The following is a 19,799-nucleotide window of genomic DNA, read 5'->3' as shown; positions in this document are numbered from 1 at the left end:
GAACGGAAACAAGCATCCGAGGACCGGCCCGGTTTCGAGGTAACACCTCTCATCAGCCCGGCTAGCTTGATTCCAGTGGTGTGGAGTGCCTGGGACTCACGTCTGAGCATCCCCAGTACACTTAGAGCGGTACCTGCAAACACAACAATGATGGACAGAATGTGGATCAATGACACACATTCACCCCAGTGCAAAGATCTGGGCCCAAATCCATCGTTTTTCCACTCCACACCACCCTGGGTTAGACAATGGCGATATGCAAATCAGCGCTGACCCTGTGCCCCATGGGAACAGTCCAGTCCGAACTACAAAAGCCATGTCCTTCCCAGAACGGAAACAAGCATCCGAGGACCGGCCCGGTTTCGAGGTAACACCTCTCATCAGCCCGGCTAGCTTGATTCCAGTGGTGTGGAGTGCCTGGGACTCACGTCTGAGCATCCCCAGTACACTTAGAGCGGTACCTGCAAACACAACAATGATGGACAGAATGTGGATCAATGTCACACATTCACCCCAGTCCAAAGATCTGGGCCCAAATCCATCGTTTTTCCACTCCACACCACCCTGGGTTAGACAATGGCGATATGCAAATCAGCGCTGACCCTGTGCCCCATGGGAACAGTCCAGTCCGAACTACAAAAGCCATGTCCTTCCCAGAACGGAAACAAGCATCCGAGGACCGGCCCGGTTTCGAGGTAACACCTCTCATCAGCCCGGCTAGCTTGATTCCAGTGGTGTGGAGTGCCTGGGACTCACGTCTGAGCATCCCCAGTACACTTAGAGCGGTACCTGCAAACACAACAATGATGGACAGAATGTGGATCAATGTCACACATTCACCCCAGTCCAAAGATCTGGGCCCAAATCCATCGTTTTTCCACTCCACACCACCCTGGGTTAGACAATGGCGATATGCAAATCAGCGCTGACCCTGTGCCCCATGGGAACAGTCCAGTCCGAACTACAAAAGCCATGTCCTTCCCAGAACGGAAACAAGCATCCGAGGACCGGCCCGGTTTCGAGGTAACACCTCATCAGCCCGGCTAGCTTGATTCCAGTGGTGTGGAGTGCCTGGGACTCACGTCTGAGCATCCCCAGTACACTTAGAGCGGTACCTGCAAACACAACAATGATGGACAGAATGTGGATCAATGTCACACATTCACCCCAGTCCAAAGATCTGGGCCCAAATCCATCGTTTTTCCACTCCACACCACCCTGGGTTAGACAATGGCAATATGCAAATCAGCGCTGACCCTGTGCCCCATGGGAACAGTCCAGTCCGAACTACAAAAGCCATATCCTTCCCAGAACGGAAACAAGCATCCGAGGACCGGCCCGGTTTCGAGGTAACACCTCTCATCAGCCCGGCTAGCTTGATTCCAGTGGTGTGGAGTGCCTGGGACTCACGTCTGAGCATCCCCAGTACACTTAGAGCGGTACCTGCAAACACAACAATGATGGACAGAATGTGGATCAATGTCACACATTCACCCCAGTCCAAAGATCTGGGCCCAAATCCATCGTTTTTCCACTCCACACCACCCTGGGTTAGACAATGGCGATATGCAAATCAGCGCTGACCCTGTGCCCCATGGGAACAGTCCAGTCCGAACTACAAAAGCCATGTCCTTCCCAGAACGGAAACAAGCATCCGAGGACCGGACCGGTTTCGAGGTAACACCTCTCATCAGCCCGGCTAGCTTGATTCCAGTGGTGTGGAGTGCCTGGGACTCACGTCTGAGCATCCCCAGTACACTTAGAGCGGTACCTGCAAACACAACAATGATGGACAGAATGTGGATCAATGTCACACATTCACCCCAGTCCAAAGATCTGGGCCCAAATCCATCGTTTTTCCACTCCACACCACCCTGGGTTAGACAATGGCGATATGCAAATCAGCGCTGACCCTGTGCCCCATGGGAACAGTCCAGTCCGAACTACAAAAGCCATGTCCTTCCCAGAACGGAAACAAGCATCCGAGGACCGGCCCGGTTTCGAGGTAACACCTCTCATCAGCCCGGCTAGCTTGATTCCAGTGGTGTGGAGTGCCTGGGACTCACGTCTGAGCATCCCCAGTACACTTAGAGCGGTACCTGCAAACACAACAATGATGGACAGAATGTGGATCAATGTCACACATTCACCCCAGTCCAAAGATCTGGGCCCAAATCCATCGTTTTTCCACTCCACACCACCCTGGGTTAGACAATGGCGATATGCAAATCAGCGCTGACCCTGTGCCCCATGGGAACAGTCCAGTCCGAACTACAAAAGCCATGTCCTTCCCAGAACGGAAACAAGCATCCGAGGACCGGCCCGGTTTCGAGGTAACACCTCTCATCAGCCCGGCTAGCTTGATTCCAGTGGTGTGGAGTGCCTGGGACTCACGTCTGAGCATCCCCAGTACACTTAGAGCGGTACCTGCAAACACAACAATGATGGACAGAATGTGGATCAATGACACACATTCACCCCAGTGCAAAGATCTGGGCCCAAATCCATCGTTTTTCCACTCCACACCACCCTGGGTTAGACAATGGCGATATGCAAATCAGCGCTGACCCTGTGCCCCATGGGAACAGTCCAGTCCGAACTACAAAAGCCATGTCCTTCCCAGAACGGAAACAAGCATCCGAGGACCGGCCCGGTTTCGAGGTAACACCTCTCATCAGCCCGGCTAGCTTGATTCCAGTGGTGTGGAGTGCCTGGGACTCACGTCTGAGCATCCCCAGTACACTTAGAGCGGTACCTGCAAACACAACAATGATGGACAGAATGTGGATCAATGTCACACATTCACCCCAGTCCAAAGATCTGGGCCCAAATCCATCGTTTTTCCACTCCACACCACCCTGGGTTAGACAATGGCGATATGCAAATCAGCGCTGACCCTGTGCCCCATGGGAACAGTCCAGTCCGAACTACAAAAGCCATGTCCTTCCCAGAACGGAAACAAGCATCCGAGGACCGGCCCGGTTTCGAGGTAACACCTCTCATCAGCCCGGCTAGCTTGATTTCAGTGGTGTGGAGTGCCTGGGACTCACGTCTGAGCATCCCCAGTACACTTAGAGCGGTACCTGCAAACACAACAATGATGGACAGAATGTGGATCAATGTCACACATTCACCCCAGTCCAAAGATCTGGGCCCAAATCCATCGTTTTTCCACTCCACACCACCCTGGGTTAGACAATGGCGATATGCAAATCAGCGCTGACCCTGTGCCCCATGGGAACAGTCCAGTCCGAACTACAAAAGCCATGTCCTTCCCAGAACGGAAACAAGCATCCGAGGACCGGCCCGGTTTCGAGGTAACACCTCTCATCAGCCCGGCTAGCTTGATTCCAGTGGTGTGGAGTGCCTGGGACTCACGTCTGAGCATCCCCAGTACACTTAGAGCGGTACCTGCAAACACAACAATGATGGACAGAATGTGGATCAATGTCACACATTCACCCCAGTCCAAAGATCTGGGCCCAAATCCATCGTTTTTCCACTCCACACCACCCTGGGTTAGACAATGGCGATATGCAAATCAGCGCTGACCCTGTGCCCCATGGGAACAGTCCAGTCCGAACTACAAAAGCCATGTCCTTCCCAGAACGGAAACAAGCATCCGAGGACCGGCCCGGTTTCGAGGTAACACCTCTCATCAGCCCGGCTAGCTTGATTCCAGTGGTGTGGAGTGCCTGGGACTCACGTCTGAGCATCCCCAGTACACTTAGAGCGGTACCTGCAAACACAACAATGATGGACAGAATGTGGATCAATGTCACACATTCACCCCAGTCCAAAGATCTGGGCCCAAATCCATCGTTTTACCACTCCACACCACCCTGGGTTAGACAATGGCGATATGCAAATCAGCGCTGACCCTGTGCCCCATGGGAACAGTCCAGTCCGAACTACAAAAGCCATGTCCTTCCCAGAACGGAAACAAGCATCCGAGGACCGGCCCGGTTTCGAGGTAACACCTCATCAGCCCGGCTAGCTTGATTCCAGTGGTGTGGAGTGCCTGGGACTCACGTCTGAGCATCCCCAGTACACTTAGAGCGGTACCTGCAAACACAACAATGATGGACAGAATGTGGATCAATGTCACACATTCACCCCAGTCCAAAGATCTGGGCCCAAATCCATCGTTTTTCCACTCCACACCACCCTGGGTTAGACAATGGCAATATGCAAATCAGCGCTGACCCTGTGCCCCATGGGAACAGTCCAGTCCGAACTACAAAAGCCATGTCCTTCCCAGAACGGAAACAAGCATCCGAGGACCGGCCCGGTTTCGAGGTAACACCTCTCATCAGCCCGGCTAGCTTGATTCCAGTGGTGTGGAGTGCCTGGGACTCACGTCTGAGCATCCCCAGTACACTTAGAGCGGTACCTGCAAACACAACAATGATGGACAGAATGTGGATCAATGTCACACATTCACCCCAGTCCAAAGATCTGGGCCCAAATCCATCGTTTTTCCACTCCACACCACCCTGGGTTAGACAATGGCGATATGCAAATCAGCGCTGACCCTGTGCCCCATGGGAACAGTCCAGTCCGAACTACAAAAGCCATGTCCTTCCCAGAACGGAAACAAGCATCCGAGGACCGGACCGGTTTCGAGGTAACACCTCATCAGCCCGGCTAGCTTGATTCCAGTGGTGTGGAGTGCCTGGGACTCACGTCTGAGCATCCCCAGTACACTTAGAGCGGTACCTGCAAACACAACAATGATGGACAGAATGTGGATCAATGTCACACATTCACCCCAGTCCAAAGATCTGGGCCCAAATCCATCGTTTTTCCACTCCACACCACCCTGGGTTAGACAATGGCAATATGCAAATCAGCGCTGACCCTGTGCCCCATGGGAACAGTCCAGTCCGAACTACAAAAGCCATATCCTTCCCAGAACGGAAACAAGCATCCGAGGACCGGCCCGGTTTCGAGGTAACACCTCTCATCAGCCCGGCTAGCTTGATTCCAGTGGTGTGGAGTGCCTGGGACTCACGTCTGAGCATCCCCAGTACACTTAGAGCGGTACCTGCAAACACAACAATGATGGACAGAATGTGGATCAATGTCACACATTCACCCCAGTCCAAAGATCTGGGCCCAAATCCATCGTTTTTCCACTCCACACCACCCTGGGTTAGACAATGGCGATATGCAAATCAGCGCTGACCCTGTGCCCCATGGGAACAGTCCAGTCCGAACTACAAAAGCCATGTCCTTCCCAGAACGGAAACAAGCATCCGAGGACCGGACCGGTTTCGAGGTAACACCTCTCATCAGCCCGGCTAGCTTGATTCCAGTGGTGTGGAGTGCCTGGGACTCACGTCTGAGCATCCCCAGTACACTTAGAGCGGTACCTGCAAACACAACAATGATGGACAGAATGTGGATCAATGTCACACATTCACCCCAGTCCAAAGATCTGGGCCCAAATCCATCGTTTTTCCACTCCACACCACCCTGGGTTAGACAATGGCGATATGCAAATCAGCGCTGACCCTGTGCCCCATGGGAACAGTCCAGTCCGAACTACAAAAGCCATGTCCTTCCCAGAACGGAAACAAGCATCCGAGGACCGGCCCGGTTTCGAGGTAACACCTCTCATCAGCCCGGCTAGCTTGATTCCAGTGGTGTGGAGTGCCTGGGACTCACGTCTGAGCATCCCCAGTACACTTAGAGCGGTACCTGCAAACACAACAATGATGGACAGAATGTGGATCAATGTCACACATTCACCCCAGTCCAAAGATCTGGGCCCAAATCCATCGTTTTTCCACTCCACACCACCCTGGGTTAGACAATGGCGATATGCAAATCAGCGCTGACCCTGTGCCCCATGGGAACAGTCCAGTCCGAACTACAAAAGCCATGTCCTTCCCAGAACGGAAACAAGCATCCGAGGACCGGCCCGGTTTCGAGGTAACACCTCTCATCAGCCCGGCTAGCTTGATTCCAGTGGTGTGGAGTGCCTGGGACTCACGTCTGAGCATCCCCAGTACACTTAGAGCGGTACCTGCAAACACAACAATGATGGACAGAATGTGGATCAATGACACACATTCACCCCAGTGCAAAGATCTGGGCCCAAATCCATCGTTTTTCCACTCCACACCACCCTGGGTTAGACAATGGCGATATGCAAATCAGCGCTGACCCTGTGCCCCATGGGAACAGTCCAGTCCGAACTACAAAAGCCATGTCCTTCCCAGAACGGAAACAAGCATCCGAGGACCGGCCCGGTTTCGAGGTAACACCTCTCATCAGCCCGGCTAGCTTGATTCCAGTGGTGTGGAGTGCCTGGGACTCACGTCTGAGCATCCCCAGTACACTTAGAGCGGTACCTGCAAACACAACAATGATGGACAGAATGTGGATCAATGTCACACATTCACCCCAGTCCAAAGATCTGGGCCCAAATCCATCGTTTTTCCACTCCACACCACCCTGGGTTAGACAATGGCGATATGCAAATCAGCGCTGACCCTGTGCCCCATGGGAACAGTCCAGTCCGAACTACAAAAGCCATGTCCTTCCCAGAACGGAAACAAGCATCCGAGGACCGGCCCGGTTTCGAGGTAACACCTCTCATCAGCCCGGCTAGCTTGATTTCAGTGGTGTGGAGTGCCTGGGACTCACGTCTGAGCATCCCCAGTACACTTAGAGCGGTACCTGCAAACACAACAATGATGGACAGAATGTGGATCAATGTCACACATTCACCCCAGTCCAAAGATCTGGGCCCAAATCCATCGTTTTTCCACTCCACACCACCCTGGGTTAGACAATGGCGATATGCAAATCAGCGCTGACCCTGTGCCCCATGGGAACAGTCCAGTCCGAACTACAAAAGCCATGTCCTTCCCAGAACGGAAACAAGCATCCGAGGACCGGCCCGGTTTCGAGGTAACACCTCTCATCAGCCCGGCTAGCTTGATTCCAGTGGTGTGGAGTGCCTGGGACTCACGTCTGAGCATCCCCAGTACACTTAGAGCGGTACCTGCAAACACAACAATGATGGACAGAATGTGGATCAATGTCACACATTCACCCCAGTCCAAAGATCTGGGCCCAAATCCATCGTTTTTCCACTCCACACCACCCTGGGTTAGACAATGGCGATATGCAAATCAGCGCTGACCCTGTGCCCCATGGGAACAGTCCAGTCCGAACTACAAAAGCCATGTCCTTCCCAGAACGGAAACAAGCATCCGAGGACCGGCCCGGTTTCGAGGTAACACCTCTCATCAGCCCGGCTAGCTTGATTCCAGTGGTGTGGAGTGCCTGGGACTCACGTCTGAGCATCCCCAGTACACTTAGAGCGGTACCTGCAAACACAACAATGATGGACAGAATGTGGATCAATGTCACACATTCACCCCAGTCCAAAGATCTGGGCCCAAATCCATCGTTTTTCCACTCCACACCACCCTGGGTTAGACAATGGCGATATGCAAATCAGCGCTGACCCTGTGCCCCATGGGAACAGTCCAGTCCGAACTACAAAAGCCATGTCCTTCCCAGAACGGAAACAAGCATCCGAGGACCGGCCCGGTTTCGAGGTAACACCTCTCATCAGCCCGGCTAGCTTGATTCCAGTGGTGTGGAGTGCCTGGGACTCACGTCTGAGCATCCCCAGTACACTTAGAGCGGTACCTGCAAACACAACAATGATGGACAGAATGTGGATCAATGTCACACATTCACCCCAGTCCAAAGATCTGGGCCCAAATCCATCGTTTTTCCACTCCACACCACCCTGGGTTAGACAATGGCGATATGCAAATCAGCGCTGACCCTGTGCCCCATGGGAACAGTCCAGTCCGAACTACAAAAGCCATGTCCTTCCCAGAACGGAAACAAGCATCCGAGGACCGGCCCGGTTTCGAGGTAACACCTCTCATCAGCCCGGCTAGCTTGATTCCAGTGGTGTGGAGTGCCTGGGACTCACGTCTGAGCATCCCCAGTACACTTAGAGCGGTACCTGCAAACACAACAATGATGGACAGAATGTGGATCAATGTCACACATTCACCCCAGTCCAAAGATCTGGGCCCAAATCCATCGTTTTACCACTCCACACCACCCTGGGTTAGACAATGGCGATATGCAAATCAGCGCTGACCCTGTGCCCCATGGGAACAGTCCAGTCCGAACTACAAAAGCCATGTCCTTCCCAGAACGGAAACAAGCATCCGAGGACCGGCCCGGTTTCGAGGTAACACCTCATCAGCCCGGCTAGCTTGATTCCAGTGGTGTGGAGTGCCTGGGACTCACGTCTGAGCATCCCCAGTACACTTAGAGCGGTACCTGCAAACACAACAATGATGGACAGAATGTGGATCAATGTCACACATTCACCCCAGTCCAAAGATCTGGGCCCAAATCCATCGTTTTTCCACTCCACACCACCCTGGGTTAGACAATGGCAATATGCAAATCAGCGCTGACCCTGTGCCCCATGGGAACAGTCCAGTCCGAACTACAAAAGCCATGTCCTTCCCAGAACGGAAACAAGCATCCGAGGACCGGCCCGGTTTCGAGGTAACACCTCTCATCAGCCCGGCTAGCTTGATTCCAGTGGTGTGGAGTGCCTGGGACTCACGTCTGAGCATCCCCAGTACACTTAGAGCGGTACCTGCAAACACAACAATGATGGACAGAATGTGGATCAATGTCACACATTCACCCCAGTCCAAAGATCTGGGCCCAAATCCATCGTTTTTCCACTCCACACCACCCTGGGTTAGACAATGGCGATATGCAAATCAGCGCTGACCCTGTGCCCCATGGGAACAGTCCAGTCCGAACTACAAAAGCCATGTCCTTCCCAGAACGGAAACAAGCATCCGAGGACCGGACCGGTTTCGAGGTAACACCTCATCAGCCCGGCTAGCTTGATTCCAGTGGTGTGGAGTGCCTGGGACTCACGTCTGAGCATCCCCAGTACACTTAGAGCGGTACCTGCAAACACAACAATGATGGACAGAATGTGGATCAATGTCACACATTCACCCCAGTCCAAAGATCTGGGCCCAAATCCATCGTTTTTCCACTCCACACCACCCTGGGTTAGACAATGGCAATATGCAAATCAGCGCTGACCCTGTGCCCCATGGGAACAGTCCAGTCCGAACTACAAAAGCCATATCCTTCCCAGAACGGAAACAAGCATCCGAGGACCGGCCCGGTTTCGAGGTAACACCTCTCATCAGCCCGGCTAGCTTGATTCCAGTGGTGTGGAGTGCCTGGGACTCACGTCTGAGCATCCCCAGTACACTTAGAGCGGTACCTGCAAACACAACAATGATGGACAGAATGTGGATCAATGTCACACATTCACCCCAGTCCAAAGATCTGGGCCCAAATCCATCGTTTTTCCACTCCACACCACCCTGGGTTAGACAATGGCGATATGCAAATCAGCGCTGACCCTGTGCCCCATGGGAACAGTCCAGTCCGAACTACAAAAGCCATGTCCTTCCCAGAACGGAAACAAGCATCCGAGGACCGGACCGGTTTCGAGGTAACACCTCTCATCAGCCCGGCTAGCTTGATTCCAGTGGTGTGGAGTGCCTGGGACTCACGTCTGAGCATCCCCAGTACACTTAGAGCGGTACCTGCAAACACAACAATGATGGACAGAATGTGGATCAATGTCACACATTCACCCCAGTCCAAAGATCTGGGCCCAAATCCATCGTTTTTCCACTCCACACCACCCTGGGTTAGACAATGGCGATATGCAAATCAGCGCTGACCCTGTGCCCCATGGGAACAGTCCAGTCCGAACTACAAAAGCCATGTCCTTCCCAGAACGGAAACAAGCATCCGAGGACCGGCCCGGTTTCGAGGTAACACCTCTCATCAGCCCGGCTAGCTTGATTCCAGTGGTGTGGAGTGCCTGGGACTCACGTCTGAGCATCCCCAGTACACTTAGAGCGGTACCTGCAAACACAACAATGATGGACAGAATGTGGATCAATGTCACACATTCACCCCAGTCCAAAGATCTGGGCCCAAATCCATCGTTTTTCCACTCCACACCACCCTGGGTTAGACAATGGCGATATGCAAATCAGCGCTGACCCTGTGCCCCATGGGAACAGTCCAGTCCGAACTACAAAAGCCATGTCCTTCCCAGAACGGAAACAAGCATCCGAGGACCGGCCCGGTTTCGAGGTAACACCTCTCATCAGCCCGGCTAGCTTGATTCCAGTGGTGTGGAGTGCCTGGGACTCACGTCTGAGCATCCCCAGTACACTTAGAGCGGTACCTGCAAACACAACAATGATGGACAGAATGTGGATCAATGACACACATTCACCCCAGTGCAAAGATCTGGGCCCAAATCCATCGTTTTTCCACTCCACACCACCCTGGGTTAGACAATGGCGATATGCAAATCAGCGCTGACCCTGTGCCCCATGGGAACAGTCCAGTCCGAACTACAAAAGCCATGTCCTTCCCAGAACGGAAACAAGCATCCGAGGACCGGCCCGGTTTCGAGGTAACACCTCTCATCAGCCCGGCTAGCTTGATTCCAGTGGTGTGGAGTGCCTGGGACTCACGTCTGAGCATCCCCAGTACACTTAGAGCGGTACCTGCAAACACAACAATGATGGACAGAATGTGGATCAATGTCACACATTCACCCCAGTCCAAAGATCTGGGCCCAAATCCATCGTTTTTCCACTCCACACCACCCTGGGTTAGACAATGGCGATATGCAAATCAGCGCTGACCCTGTGCCCCATGGGAACAGTCCAGTCCGAACTACAAAAGCCATGTCCTTCCCAGAACGGAAACAAGCATCCGAGGACCGGCCCGGTTTCGAGGTAACACCTCTCATCAGCCCGGCTAGCTTGATTTCAGTGGTGTGGAGTGCCTGGGACTCACGTCTGAGCATCCCCAGTACACTTAGAGCGGTACCTGCAAACACAACAATGATGGACAGAATGTGGATCAATGTCACACATTCACCCCAGTCCAAAGATCTGGGCCCAAATCCATCGTTTTTCCACTCCACACCACCCTGGGTTAGACAATGGCGATATGCAAATCAGCGCTGACCCTGTGCCCCATGGGAACAGTCCAGTCCGAACTACAAAAGCCATGTCCTTCCCAGAACGGAAACAAGCATCCGAGGACCGGCCCGGTTTCGAGGTAACACCTCTCATCAGCCCGGCTAGCTTGATTCCAGTGGTGTGGAGTGCCTGGGACTCACGTCTGAGCATCCCCAGTACACTTAGAGCGGTACCTGCAAACACAACAATGATGGACAGAATGTGGATCAATGTCACACATTCACCCCAGTCCAAAGATCTGGGCCCAAATCCATCGTTTTTCCACTCCACACCACCCTGGGTTAGACAATGGCGATATGCAAATCAGCGCTGACCCTGTGCCCCATGGGAACAGTCCAGTCCGAACTACAAAAGCCATGTCCTTCCCAGAACGGAAACAAGCATCCGAGGACCGGCCCGGTTTCGAGGTAACACCTCTCATCAGCCCGGCTAGCTTGATTCCAGTGGTGTGGAGTGCCTGGGACTCACGTCTGAGCATCCCCAGTACACTTAGAGCGGTACCTGCAAACACAACAATGATGGACAGAATGTGGATCAATGTCACACATTCACCCCAGTCCAAAGATCTGGGCCCAAATCCATCGTTTTACCACTCCACACCACCCTGGGTTAGACAATGGCGATATGCAAATCAGCGCTGACCCTGTGCCCCATGGGAACAGTCCAGTCCGAACTACAAAAGCCATGTCCTTCCCAGAACGGAAACAAGCATCCGAGGACCGGCCCGGTTTCGAGGTAACACCTCATCAGCCCGGCTAGCTTGATTCCAGTGGTGTGGAGTGCCTGGGACTCACGTCTGAGCATCCCCAGTACACTTAGAGCGGTACCTGCAAACACAACAATGATGGACAGAATGTGGATCAATGTCACACATTCACCCCAGTCCAAAGATCTGGGCCCAAATCCATCGTTTTTCCACTCCACACCACCCTGGGTTAGACAATGGCAATATGCAAATCAGCGCTGACCCTGTGCCCCATGGGAACAGTCCAGTCCGAACTACAAAAGCCATGTCCTTCCCAGAACGGAAACAAGCATCCGAGGACCGGCCCGGTTTCGAGGTAACACCTCTCATCAGCCCGGCTAGCTTGATTCCAGTGGTGTGGAGTGCCTGGGACTCACGTCTGAGCATCCCCAGTACACTTAGAGCGGTACCTGCAAACACAACAATGATGGACAGAATGTGGATCAATGTCACACATTCACCCCAGTCCAAAGATCTGGGCCCAAATCCATCGTTTTTCCACTCCACACCACCCTGGGTTAGACAATGGCGATATGCAAATCAGCGCTGACCCTGTGCCCCATGGGAACAGTCCAGTCCGAACTACAAAAGCCATGTCCTTCCCAGAACGGAAACAAGCATCCGAGGACCGGACCGGTTTCGAGGTAACACCTCTCATCAGCCCGGCTAGCTTGATTCCAGTGGTGTGGAGTGCCTGGGACTCACGTCTGAGCATCCCCAGTACACTTAGAGCGGTACCTGCAAACACAACAATGATGGACAGAATGTGGATCAATGTCACACATTCACCCCAGTCCAAAGATCTGGGCCCAAATCCATCGTTTTTCCACTCCACACCACCCTGGGTTAGACAATGGCAATATGCAAATCAGCGCTGACCCTGTGCCCCATGGGAACAGTCCAGTCCGAACTACAAAAGCCATGTCCTTCCCAGAACGGAAACAAGCATCCGAGGACCGGCCCGGTTTCGAGGTAACACCTCTCATCAGCCCGGCTAGCTTGATTCCAGTGGTGTGGAGTGCCTGGGACTCACGTCTGAGCATCCCCAGTACACTTAGAGCGGTACCTGCAAACACAACAATGATGGACAGAATGTGGATCAATGTCACACATTCACCCCAGTCCAAAGATCTGGGCCCAAATCCATCGTTTTTCCACTCCACACCACCCTGGGTTAGACAATGGCGATATGCAAATCAGCGCTGACCCTGTGCCCCATGGGAACAGTCCAGTCCGAACTACAAAAGCCATGTCCTTCCCAGAACGGAAACAAGCATCCGAGGACCGGCCTGGTTTCGAGGTAACACCTCTCATCAGCCCGGCTAGCTTAATTCCAGTGGTGTGGAGTGCCTGGGACTCACGTCTGAGCATCCCCAGTACACTTAGAGCGGTACCTGCAAACACAACAATGATGGACAGAATGTGGATCAATGTCACACATTCACCCCAGTCCAAAGATCTGGGCCCAAATCCATCGTTTTTCCACTCCACACCACCCTGGGTTAGACAATGGCGATATGCAAATCAGCGCTGACCCTGTGCCCCATGGGAACAGTCCAGTCCGAACTACAAAAGCCATGTCCTTCCCAGAACGGAAACAAGCATCCGAGGACCGGCCCGGTTTCGAGGTAACACCTCTCATCAGCCCGGCTAGCTTGATTCCAGTGGTGTGGAGTGCCTGGGACTCACGTCTGAGCATCCCCAGTACACTTAGAGCGGTACCTGCAAACACAACAATGATGGACAGAATGTGGATCAATGTCACACATTCACCCCAGTCCAAAGATCTGGGCCCAAATCCATCGTTTTTCCACTCCACACCACCCTGGGTTAGACAATGGCGATATGCAAATCAGCGCTGACCCTGTGCCCCATGGGAACAGTCCAGTCCGAACTACAAAAGCCATGTCCTTCCCAGAACGGAAACAAGCATCCGAGGACCGGCCCGGTTTCGAGGTAACACCTCATCAGCCCGGCTAGCTTGATTCCAGTGGTGTGGAGTGCCTGGGACTCACGTCTGAGCATCCCCAGTACACTTAGAGCGGTACCTGCAAACACAACAATGATGGACAGAATGTGGATCAATGTCACACATTCACCCCAGTCCAAAGATCTGGGCCCAAATCCATCGTTTTTCCACTCCACACCACCCTGGGTTAGACAATGGCAATATGCAAATCAGCGCTGACCCTGTGCCCCATGGGAACAGTCCAGTCCGAACTACAAAAGCCATGTCCTTCCCAGAACGGAAACAAGCATACGAGGACCGGCCCGGTTTCGAGGTAACACCTCTCATCAGCCCGGCTAGCTTGATTCCAGTGGTGTGGAGTGCCTGGGACTCACGTCTGAGCATCCCCAGTACACTTAGAGCGGTACCTGCAAACACAACAATGATGGACAGAATGTGGATCAATGTCACACATTCACCCCAGTCCAAAGATCTGGGCCCAAATCCATCGTTTTTCCACTCCACACCACCCTGGGTTAGACAATGGCGATATGCAAATCAGCGCTGACCCTGTGCCCCATGGGAACAGTCCAGTCCGAACTACAAAAGCCATGTCCTTCCCAGAACGGAAACAAGCATCCGAGGACCGGACCGGTTTCGAGGTAACACCTCTCATCAGCCCGGCTAGCTTGATTCCAGTGGTGTGGAGTGCCTGGGACTCACGTCTGAGCATCCCCAGTACACTTAGAGCGGTACCTGCAAACACAACAATGATGGACAGAATGTGGATCAATGTCACACATTCACCCCAGTCCAAAGATCTGGGCCCAAATCCATCGTTTTTCCACTCCACACCACCCTGGGTTAGACAATGGCGATATGCAAATCAGCGCTGACCCTGTGCCCCATGGGAACAGTCCAGTCCGAACTACAAAAGCCATGTCCTTCCCAGAACGGAAACAAGCATCCGAGGACCGGCCCGGTTTCGAGGTAACACCTCTCATCAGCCCGGCTAGCTTGATTCCAGTGGTGTGGAGTGCCTGGGACTCACGTCTGAGCATCCCCAGTACACTTAGAGCGGTACCTGCAAACACAACAATGATGGACAGAATGTGGATCAATGTCACACATTCACCCCAGTCCAAAGATCTGGGCCCAAATCCATCGTTTTTCCACTCCACACCACCCTGGGTTAGACAATGGCGATATGCAAATCAGCGCTGACCCTGTGCCCCATGGGAACAGTCCAGTCCGAACTACAAAAGCCATGTCCTTCCCAGAACGGAAACAAGCATCCGAGGACCGGCCCGGTTTCGAGGTAACACCTCTCATCAGCCCGGCTAGCTTGATTCCAGTGGTGTGGAGTGCCTGGGACTCACGTCTGAGCATCCCCAGTACACTTAGAGCGGTACCTGCAAACACAACAATGATGGACAGAATGTGGATCAATGACACACATTCACCCCAGTGCAAAGATCTGGGCCCAAATCCATCGTTTTTCCACTCCACACCACCCTGGGTTAGACAATGGCGATATGCAAATCAGCGCTGACCCTGTGCCCCATGGGAACAGTCCAGTCCGAACTACAAAAGCCATGTCCTTCCCAGAACGGAAACAAGCATCCGAGGACCGGCCCGGTTTCGAGGTAACACCTCTCATCAGCCCGGCTAGCTTGATTCCAGTGGTGTGGAGTGCCTGGGACTCACGTCTGAGCATCCCCAGTACACTTAGAGCGGTACCTGCAAACACAACAATGATGGACAGAGGCAAGCCACAGTCAAAAGTTCAAAACATATCAAAATTTATTAATAATCAATTTACGTAGTAATATTATAAATAGTCAATTAACGATTAAATAAATAACATCCCGACAACACACTCATTCAGCCATTCATACCAACAGACTCATAACCACACATTCTCATCCATCCTAAAGCTCAGGAATCATACTCACAGCAGCAAGGGCAATACTTGAATAAGTGGACCACAATTGTCGAAGACAACAGTAACATGAATAACACAATTTTTGTATACAAAAATCCTTCTTTGTGTTTTATAGCATGTGTGCCATCAGATTGGCATTCAAAATTAAACACTGAAAAGAAACAAATTTGAATGATAGATTTTATATGGTCCACAGAAGATTTTATATACAATGCTGACGTGCGTTTCGGTGTGCGACCTATAGAAGGTCTCACCTTCCTCAGGGCGGGTATATCCGAGAAAGAGCTTGTGGGATGTACCTAAAATAGACAAAATTTTTAAAGGATACAGAATATGCAGAAATGTGCAATATGGTAAAATAAATTACATTGGAAGAAATGCATAAAGTTAAATATATAGGAATTCATAAGGATGAAGACTGTATCTTATTTTAATACAAGTAATACAATAATAAGATGAAAGGAGGATAAAATAATTCCGTTGTGAATAAAACAATAAGCTATTTGATTGAAAAACTCTAATGACTTATGGTGAGTAAAAAGTAATTTTAAAGCAAAAAAGATCAAGAACTTGATATAAGGTGAAGCATAAAATTGCAAACGAATAAGTGAGAGAAACACAGAAAATGTGGGTAGAAAGAAAACGTAGAATAATAAAGGAGAGGTATAAATGCAGTAAAATATAAAAGAATAGAACGTATAGTATAGAAAATGATATAGGGAAATTAACCAAAGATTAAAAGGAAGAAATTGGAGGAAATAAGATAAGAGCGGATTTAGAACAGGTTTTCAGTGTTGGTATGTAAATGCATGACAGTAAACGTGAGAAAAGAAGAAAATTAGAAGCGAGAGTTAAATAGAAAGAGAGAACAAGTTATGATACAGTGTAATCCACTATAGAGTGACCGGAATAGTCGATCACAGAAGGATTATTCAATTGTAGAAAGGGGGCCCAAATTTGATTAAATGATTGTGTCTTATCTTGCAAATTGTAGATAACTCTTTCATAAGAGGCAGTTTGAACCATAGCCACCATCCAAGATTCCGAAGAGGGTGGAGTCGAAGATTTCCATTGCCGTAGTATGCATATTTTAGCTGTGGTTAGAGCGATATATAAAAAACAACATTGTGGTTTGGAAAGGTGTGGTAAAGTTCGTAAATCATGCAGAAGAATGATGGCTGGTGTTAACTGTAAATCTAAAGGCAGAGTGTGTTGTAAAACCTGACCTATGTAGGACCAATAGGATTGGATAATAGGGCAAGAACAGAGGATATGGACTATGTCACAACCAGAAATATCACATCTCCAACAATTAGTATGAGGAGGAAGTCCAGCTTCATGCAGTTATGCAGTTTTGAGAGAGACCAATGCCAGTCATGTAAAATCTTGAATAAGCAAAATTTATGTCGTGCTTCTCTGACTCCTCTGGTTAAAGTTTCCAAAAGAGTAAGTCAGTCTTCATCGTTGTATGTAAGTGAAAGGCGTTTTTGCCATTTGAGACGAAGAGCACATGATAAGGGTTGGGAGAATAAATGAGATGTGAATATTTTATATAAACCAGAAATGACCCCTTTATGAGTCCCCCAAGTAAATAGATAGAATAGGATTGGTGACGTTTGGAGAGACCATGGGCATGCCCACAAGGCTTTGGTAAGACAGAGATGAAGTTGAGTATAATTCATGAATTGATGCGATGGAAGAAGAAATTCATCAGCTAATTGGGTAAAGGGTTTAAGCTCACCAGTATGTATAAGTTGATCTAAAGTAGAAATACCAGCCTGTTTCCATTGGGGCCAGGAAATGTTTTTTCCCTTGACACGTATGGCAGTATTGTTCCATATTGGAGCTTTAATATGAATACGTGGGTTACACAACCTAAGAGGCGATGAGCTCTCGGCCACGTTTTACGCATTGAAGCCAATAGTGGGTTGCGAGGGTCTTGGCGACTAGTACCTGTGGTATAAAGAATTGAGAGACCAGGTTCAACGGATAGTAAATGACGCTCTACGTGCACCCATTGTGGTGTATGAGAATTATCATGCAGCATGTATATGATGTGGGATAATTGTAAAGCCAACTGGTAGTGTTCTATGGATGGGAGACTTAGACCTCCATGAGAATGATGTACTTTCAGTTTTTGTATAGCTAGACAGGGTTTAAAAGAGCCCCAGATAAAGGATTTAATTTTAGAATCTATAAGGCGTTGGGAAGATAAAGGTATGTGAAGGAGAAGCATACCAAGAGTATAGAGGAAACGCGGAAGTGTGACCATCTTTACAGCTTGAACCGGTCCCCACATAGATAATCCTAATATTTTCCATTTGTCAACATTCTGCTGCATCTGTGTGATCAGAGGACCGAGATTATCTGCAACCATTCCAATCGTTCCCTTGTTTACTAGGATACCAAGGTATTTTAGTTGTGAGGGTTTCCAGTGGAAGGGAAAGTCCTGAATGGCTGATTTGGAGTACTATCGGATATTGAAAGTTTTTCACTCTTATCCCAGTTAATTTTATAACCAGAGAAAGAGGAGAATTCTTCTATGATTTGAAGCAGGGAGGGCAGAGAACGTGGTAAATCAGTAATAGTGAGTAATATGTCATCAGCATACAGGTAAATGTTTTAGTTCCCCACCGGAAGAGAGATACCTACAATATCAATTGATTGACGAATTGCTGCTCTTAAAGGTTCTAAAGCAAGAAGGAATAAAAGTGGGGATAGGGGACAACTTTGACGTGTTCCTCTAGAAATTGGAAAGGGGTCTTAAAGGAAACCTCCACAATTCACTTGAGCGGTAGGGTGTTGGTATAATAACTGTACTTTTTGTATAAATAGGGACCCTAAACCAAATTTTTCCAATATATGAAAAAGATAAGGCCATTCCACTCGATCAAATGCCTTTTCGGCATCAAGAGACAGAGCCAATGCATCATTCTGAAGAGATTTGGTGGAGTGTAGCGTATGTGCCAAGGTACGCAGATGGTTTCTAGAGGAACGTCCAGGTACAAATCCCACTTGGGTATGATGAATTAAAGAAGGCAAGACTTTACGTAAGCGAGATGCGAGGATACTAGCTAGTATTTTGATATTGCATCTAAGAAAAGATATGGGTCTATAGCTACTACATATTAATGGATCTTTGCCCGGTTTAGGGAGGACTGCAATGATCGCTTTATTAGATATACAGTCTAGGGAGGTTGTGTTGGTTGCTTCCTGAAAAGCAGTATAGAGACTGTCAATTATTTGTTCACCTGACAAGCGCTAGAATTGTGCAGGGAAACCATCTTCCCCTGGGGCTTTGTGATGTGGGAGCTTAGTAATTGCTTGTGAAATTTCTTCTTTAGTAATTTCCCCTTCAAGAAGTGCTCTGTCTTCGTCAGACAGAAAAGGGAGATTTACTTGGAAAAGAAAAGAAAACATTTTGTTGTGGTCTATTTGTGCATCCGGGGTATATAATGATTGATAGTAAGAAGCAAATTCATTGACAATATCCTGTGGACGTGTTAATATATTTCCCCCAGATGTTTTAATGGCTGGAATAGCCATTGCAACCTCACGTTGTCCCAATTGGGCCGCTGGGAGTCGCCCTGCCTTTTTCCCCTTGTTCATAATGACGTACTTTCATCTTTTGTAAAGCATACTCAGCTTTGGATGTAAAAAATCTGTTCAATGCCATACGTGCCTGCTCTAGGGACTTGCGATGTTGTAAGAGAGGTATTTTAATATATAAGTAAACGTTTCAATATCCTGTTCTAACTCTTTCTGTCGCGTAGCATTTTGTCTATTGGCCTGTGCCGCATCTTTCATAAATTGACCCCTGATGGTAGCTTTGGCAGCACCCCATAGGGTTCTGCTTGAATGCACAGATCCGTGATTAAGGGAAAGATATGTTTGAAGATGTGTTTGAATCTGTGTTCTACCGAGAGGAGTTTTATAGCGTTGAATATTCATTCTCCAAGGTATGCTTCCCGGTGTTGTCAGGCCTGTCTGAAGGGATAACAAAACTGGAGAATGAGCAGAGATTGATGCTTCTAAGATTTGAGATTCATGGACTAACTG

At 50.0% G+C, this 19,799-nt stretch overlaps 1 protein-coding gene across 1 annotated transcript in view; it reads right to left on the bottom strand.

The window, feature by feature from the left end:
* LOC144754655 (dual specificity protein phosphatase 13A-like) overlaps window positions 1-19,799 on the bottom strand; it is a 294,608-nt gene that overhangs the window by 50,372 nt on the left and 224,437 nt on the right. The gene's annotated exons all lie outside the window — the stretch shown is intronic.

Source organism: Lissotriton helveticus, chromosome 5_1 (assembly GCF_964261635.1).
Source record: "Lissotriton helveticus chromosome 5_1, aLisHel1.1, whole genome shotgun sequence".
Taxonomy (NCBI): domain Eukaryota; kingdom Metazoa; phylum Chordata; class Amphibia; order Caudata; family Salamandridae; genus Lissotriton; species Lissotriton helveticus.
Note: the sequence above shows the minus strand (reverse complement) of the source record. Positions and strands in the feature narration are given on the sequence as shown.